Source organism: Leopardus geoffroyi, chromosome A3 (assembly GCF_018350155.1).
Source record: "Leopardus geoffroyi isolate Oge1 chromosome A3, O.geoffroyi_Oge1_pat1.0, whole genome shotgun sequence".
NCBI classification, from domain to species: Eukaryota; Metazoa; Chordata; class Mammalia; order Carnivora; family Felidae; genus Leopardus; species Leopardus geoffroyi.
The window spans coordinates 117,666,602-117,673,407 of NC_059336.1; positions in this window are offsets into that span (position 1 = coordinate 117,666,602).

Genomic DNA, 6,806 nt, shown 5'->3' on the forward strand with positions numbered 1-6,806 from the left:
TCCCCCTTCCACCTGGTGTAGGGCGGCGTCTTTGAGCTTATTGTTTTCGCGTGGAGCTAAACTTGAAGCCCACGGAGAGGACTGCACATCGCCTGATAATCCTGGGCTCGGATCCGCATGAGGTTTTGGGATGGTCTCCCCTGGGAGGGGAGGAGATAATTCAGTACATGGGAAGAGGGGAGCACATGAATTTTTGGGTGGCCAAAGGGCCGACTCCAGCAGAAACAGCTAGTTGTTTACTCCAGTATCCATTCTCCCCTTTTTCCTTATGAACATAACCCCTCGTTTTATTACTAAGACTGTATTTAAGATTGTGTATCTCAGACTCCCTTGCAGCTACCTAGCTCTGGCCTCAGGATTGTAAGTTCTAGCTAATAAAATAGAAACAGAAGTGTCCTAAGATTTTTCAGGGAAGGAGTCAAAATAAAAGGGGCCATTCCTCTACCCTGCTTCTTGGAAAGCAAATGTAATGGCCTGGGGTTGCTGAAAATTGGGTCATGGGATTTAGGGTCACACTTTGGGATCGGACGAGAAAGAACGGTGGGAGGGCCCTGGCCCCTGACAACCTCATGAAACCATGAGACGAGCCCTTAAACTCCAGCTCCAGACTTTTATAGGAGAGAATAAAACCCGGTGTGTTTAAGGTTCTGTTCGTTTGGATTTTCTGTCACAGGCAGCTGAAAGGAATCCTAACTGATCTATCTCTAGGGTGGGCTTTGAGCAGGAGGCTAACATAATCCGTCTGGGGGGTAGGGCCCCAGAACCTGCAGCAGCAGGAAGCAGAGTGTTGAACATACAAAAGCAGTCTGGGCAGCAGCGTGGGGGTAGGGGAGGTGGCCGCAGTTGTCGCCGGGGAGGGGTGATGGGGCGGGGACCAGGATGGCGGCAGTGGGGCTGGATGGAACATTCAGATTTGAAACATAGTTAGGAGGGGAGGCAGTGCCCTGCACTGAGACGGGCGGTGAGGCAGAGATGAGGGTCATGGCCAGGAAGAGGGAAGCAAAGAAAATGGCACGTCCAAGGAGCAGTTAGCGGTGCTGGCCGCTGTGCAGTGGGCAAGGAGATGCAGTCTGTGATGTGTGGGATTTAGTCACAGGGAAGTGGTGTCAGGGCCGTGGGGGTGGCAGCCAGCTGCAGGGGGTGAGTTGGGGAGGAAGTGGCCCAGTGAGTGGAGAGAACTCCTCCGAGGCTCTCCTTGACTAGGAAGCTAAAACTGGAGGAGGGGTCTAGGAAGGTTCTTGGCATTTTTTTTTTTTTTTTTTTTTTTTTTTAGAGAGAGAGAGAGTGTGTGTGCAGAAGCTGGGGAAGGGCAGAGGGAAAAGGAGAGAGAGAATCTCAATCAGGCTCCGTGTCCAGCGCAGAGCCGGACATGAGGCTTGATCTCACGACCATGAGGTCATGACCTGAGCCGAAATCAAGAGTCAGACGCTTAACCGACTGAGTCACCCAGATGCCCCTGGTTCTTGGCACTTTTAAGATGGGTGAGACTTAACCTTGTTGAACGCTGATGGGAAAGGAAGGGCCCCTTGGAGAGGTAAAGGTCCAGGACAGAATAAGAAGGGGAGGACACTGGCTCACAAGGTTCCCCAAGCACAAGGACCATGTAAGACCCGGAGCTGGCACTACAGGGAGCCTGGGGGAGCCTGGGGCTTCTCTGTGAAAGCAGGCAGAGGAGGGAAGGTGGCAGGCAGGCTGTCGATTTAGTGATGGCAGGGCGAGGAGATCCCCTATGGATGGCCCACACACTTTCTGCCAAGTGGCTGTGATGTCATCCGTGGTAAGTGCGGTGGTAGGAGAAGATTTGGGAGAGACAGGAGGCAGCGTGAGCACCCCTTCTGGGAAACGAGAGAGAGAACTGGCCAGGAGCACAAAGGGTCGAGGCTCCGGCCGGGCTGGAGCCATGAACTGGTGGCGGCACCAATCTGCAAGCCTGGCTGGTTTTCTCCAGAAGGAAATCCCGAATCTGGCTTCGCACTCAGCAGAGCGTGTGCACCTGCAAATCCCGGACCCTCCTCGAATTAACGCGCCTCCCTGCCCAGCTCCTCCGCTTGCCCTCTTGCTCCTCTGGTTTTTATTCCTGCAACCAGAGGTCTTGGATCCCCAGGAGCACCTTCTTGCCTCTCTGACCTCACTGCAAGTTCTGGCCGTCTCCTGGGCTGTGGGCAGGGCCTCCTCAGGGACCCCCGTGTCTCTCGGCTTCCTTTCTCCCCTTCACCGCCCACCCCTGTCCCGCATTCTAATGCATTCAACTTCTGAGTGTGACTGTCACTGTGTCACTCCCCATTCAAAACCACTCTGCAGCTCCCGATACTTCAAAATAAAAGCTCTCATTTCCGCTTACTTTTGGGATCTTGGCTTGAAAGCCCCTAGTTCTGGGAAGCTTTCCTAGACTAGGGAAAGTGTCAGTGGTCCCTGCACCTGCGACACCTTATAAGTCTTCTCTGAGACACTCCATAATTACTTGATCCTCCCCTCATTAACGATGGCAAGGAGTGTGAGCGCGTGTGCGCGCACGCGCGTGCACAGGCACATGCTCCCTTATCACCTCTATCTCCCCAGCACGAGCACGTTGCCTGCCTGATGACTGATAAAAAGAACCGAGCCTGTCAGTAAGGCCCTGGGGGTCTCAGGTTAAATTTCCATCACCCCATAAGTCAATCCATGCTCCAGATACTGGGGACTCCTTTCCAGTCCCCGAAGTTGCCCCCCGCTTTCCTCCCTCACCAGGGGTCTTTGCTCCAACTGCTCCCTCTCGTACAGACATGCCCTCCTTCTGGCCCAGGGCCCTTCCACTGCGGATTCCACTGCAGAATCTTCTCTGAAACCCCCACCCGCCACAGGCTGAACCCCAGAACGTCAGCTCCTGGAATGCCTGCCTTCGTCAACATTTCACCCCCACCAGACTCCAGCCTTGAGGGAAGCTTCCAGTTTGTAGTTAAGCGATAACACATGAACAATGAAAACGTTTGCTTGTGAAGCCAAGAGCCATCCTCTACAAAACACTCGCCTAACTAGTGTCCTATGCAACTCTGTCCCCGATGGCGACTTTCATGGTGCCACACACTTAGTAGGGACACAAAAATATTCTTAAATGCAGATGACATTTTCTCCCTCATATGTGTAGGAATATGGTGGCGACAGTCTCCACCTACGCATTCATTTTGAAAATTAATTTAAACGCAGGTGTCCCGTGTTTACAACGTGAAAAGGATGTCTGTTTTCATCAGGGAACAAAGTCTGTCTTTTCAGGTTTATTCCATCTTTACTTGAGAAACAAACGCACGCCTTGTGCAGCGGATCAAGGTAGTGACTGTATTCACCAGTATACCAGACACACCACTGCGTAAGGGAAAAGGAATTTCTCCCAGAGCTGATAATTTCCAACACGTTCAGTAACGTTTGTCTCTCGGGCTTCTGAACGAGACCATGAATGTGTAGGTGCCTGAAATCTACAAAACACTAAAATAAGGGGGCAACTATATTGCTATCCATATATATGAGCTTATTTTCTGTGCTGATGTTTCAGGATGTTTTTTTTAGTTCAGAAAACGGACTCATTGGGATTCTGAAAAGTACTGCCTAGCTATAAATCCATGGAGACAGAAAGCAGATTGGTGCCTGCCAGGAACGGGGGGGTGGGGGGGAGAACAGGGAGCAATTGCTTGATGGGTCAGGGTTTCCTTTTGGGCTGACGAAATGTTTTGGAACTAGACAGGAATCCGTGTTGCACAACACAGTGAAGGTACTACATGCAACTGAATTGTTCACTCTAAAAGGGTTACTTTTAGGGGCACCTGGGTGGCTCAGTCAGTTAAGCGGCCGACTTCGGCTCAGGTCATGATCTTACAGTCCATGAGTTCGAGCCCCGTGTCGGGCTCTGGGCTGATGGCTCAGAACCTGGAGCCTGTTTCAGATTCTGTGTCTTCCTCTCTCTGACCCTCTCCCGTTCGTGCTCTGTCTCTGTCTCAAAAATAAATAAATGTTAAAAAAAAAATTTTTTTTTAAATAAAAGGGTTACTTTTAGGGGTGCCTGGGTGGCTCTGTCGGTTAAGCATCCAACTTCGGCTCAGGTCATGATCTCATGGTTTGTGTGTTCAAGCCCCATGTCAGGCTGCGTGCTGACAGCTCAGAGCCTGGAGCCTGCTTCGGATTCTGGGTCTCCCTCTCTCTGCCCCTCCCCCACTCACTCTTCATCTCTCTCTCTCTCTCTCTCAAAAACATTAAAAAAATTTAAAAGAGGGCGTCTGGGTGGCTCAGTCGGTTGGGCGGCCGACTTCGGCTCAGGTCATGATCTCGGGGTCTGTAAGTTCGAGCCCCGCGTCGGGCTCTGTGCTGACAGCTCAGAGCCTGGAGCCTGTTTCAGATTCTGTGTCTCCCTCTCTCTGACCCTCCCCCGTTCATGCTCTGTCTCTCTCTGTCTCAAAAATAAATAAACGTTAAAAAAAAATTTATAAAAAAAAAAATTTAAAAGAGGGGTGTCTGGGTAGCTCAGTTGGTTAAGTGTCCAACTTCAGCTCAGGTCATGATCTCAAGGTTTGTGAGCTCGAGCCCCACGTCGGGCTCTGTGCTAACAGCTCAGAGCCTGGAGCCTGCTTCCGATCCTGTGTCTCCCTCTCTCCCTCTGCCCCTCCCCCAGTCATGCTCTGTCTCTGAAAAATGAACAAACTATTTAAAAAATGTGTTTAAATAAAAGGGTTACTTTTAGGTTATGTGGACTCCACTTTAATACAAAAGTCACATATCACTTACATAATACTGAATATTTTTCTGAAGGTCCTACAAGAGAAGGCAGTGCTGTATTCTAGAACAGCCCCAGATGGAAGGCTCCGTAGCACCCTGTACCTCACCTCTGGATAAGGAATGGGGTCCCGCCGTGTACAAGCAGGGCCACGTCCTCAAAGCGTCCTCAGAGACGTGCTGCAGAGCACCGGTACAGATGCCACTACAAACCAGGCCAAATGCTGCTGAGGGTTTGCATTTTCATCTGTTTCTCCTTTGGCTGACACTGGGGCTTGTTAAGGTATCTAGTTTGATTAAGGAGTTTTCTAGCTCCAGAGGTGGAGCCCAAAGCAGATTTTATTTTCTCCTTTAAACGAGTGGAATTTTCCAGTGACAACAACCCACAGACGGTGGCTCAAGCCCCCGACACTTTGCTGGGCCATCTGTCCACCAGCGCCCAGAGGAGAGGAAGGGGGAGGAGCCTGCCCACGGGGCAGAGTCGTGGGCTAACAGTTTCCCTCCACTTGGGGCAGGTTCTGCGAAGGCAAGGGCTGACTGTAAAAGGGGTGGGTGGACTTGTCCTAACAGCTCATGGTTTCTCAGGAAACAGTCCTTTCATTGTCTTGTCCAAGGAGGAACCTACTGCCAGGATGTAAGAACAGCGTCGCGGATCAGGAGTGAGGCGGACCCGGAGGGGAGGCCATCAGCCCTCCTCCTTGCTGGGGCCCTGGGCCAGCGAGGGCTGAGCTGCCCGTGCACAAATATCCCATCCGTCCTTTAAATTCGTGGGGCCCAAAGGGAAATCACACCTTTCCATTTTAAACATGGCACTGGAGCCCAGAGCCCAGTGGCTGAACTCTAATCAGATTGCCTTAGTCAACTTTATAACCAAGGTCTATGGGTTTTAACCACTTACGTCTCCTCCTGATTTAAGCACTTCGGACCTTGTCACATGCCTTCACATACAGGGTGTCATTCAGTAGCCCAAGAGACAAATGTTGCCGAACGTCTTGGAAAATACTGGCTCCGGAAAAATTCCTTCTCTCTCATGCAGTGGCAGTGCAATGAACAAAGAAAGCCTGGTGACAAAGTTCTGTGCACCTGGCAAAGTCTAGGTCCAACAAAAGAGGGGAGTCCCAGGAATCTCTCGCCAACACATCCTTCCTCTACCTAACCCTTGAAACTCCAACTTTGTTGGAGATGTCATCAGTACAATTTGCCATAACCCAGGCCACTCCAACAGGTTTGGACCAGGATAGCCTAGACTTAGCAGTGACTGAAAAGTTCCCTGACAGAGGTAGGTCTAGGGACCAAACCGTGGCAGCCCCTTTTGGTTTTTCTCAAAACAAAAACAAAAACAAAAAACAAACAAGAGACTGAAGATCTGTCCGGATGCTTTTAAGGCATTTAGAGGCGCCCAAAGAGGCAGGACTGCTTACGACTCCATCTCCTAAGTGCCCAGCAATCATCGACCTCTCTAATTGCCATGTGGGCGAAGAGGTGGAATTTAAACGAAGTAGATTTCCAAGTGTTATTGAAAGATGAAAGGTGTTACGGAAGTGCCTGGGCATGAGAGGTGCGCGTAGACACGTGAGCACAGGCTTCTCTCTGGGCGGCACAGTCCCCAGAGCCTACGGAAGCCCGTGTGAACACTCCCAGCATCTGACACTTACACCGCCAAGGGACACATTCACTGTTCAGGAAGACACATCTTTTCTGTGGTGTCTGCTGGGGCAGAGGAGGTCCCCGGGAGGTCCCGTGCGGAGACTTGGGAGTGCCCCGTCCCCTAATGCCGCGGGCCCTCTCAAAACGGAAAGGGGGAGCTACCCTAATCCTTGTGGTGTGGGCGCTCTGAGTATACTATCATGACCCTCCCCCTCTACAGAGGAGGAGACTAAGGCTCAGAGAGGTTACATGGCTTCCTCCAGAACTCAACAGCCACTGAGTAGTGAGGGCAGGCCCTTCTGACTCACGGTCCGCTGCTCTCGGGTCCTCCAGAGAAGGGAGCCTGCATGCGGAGCTTGTCGGAAGCAGACTTGAAGTGCCCGGTGTAATTTCAGGGGCTAATTCTCAGCCAGCTGCCAACC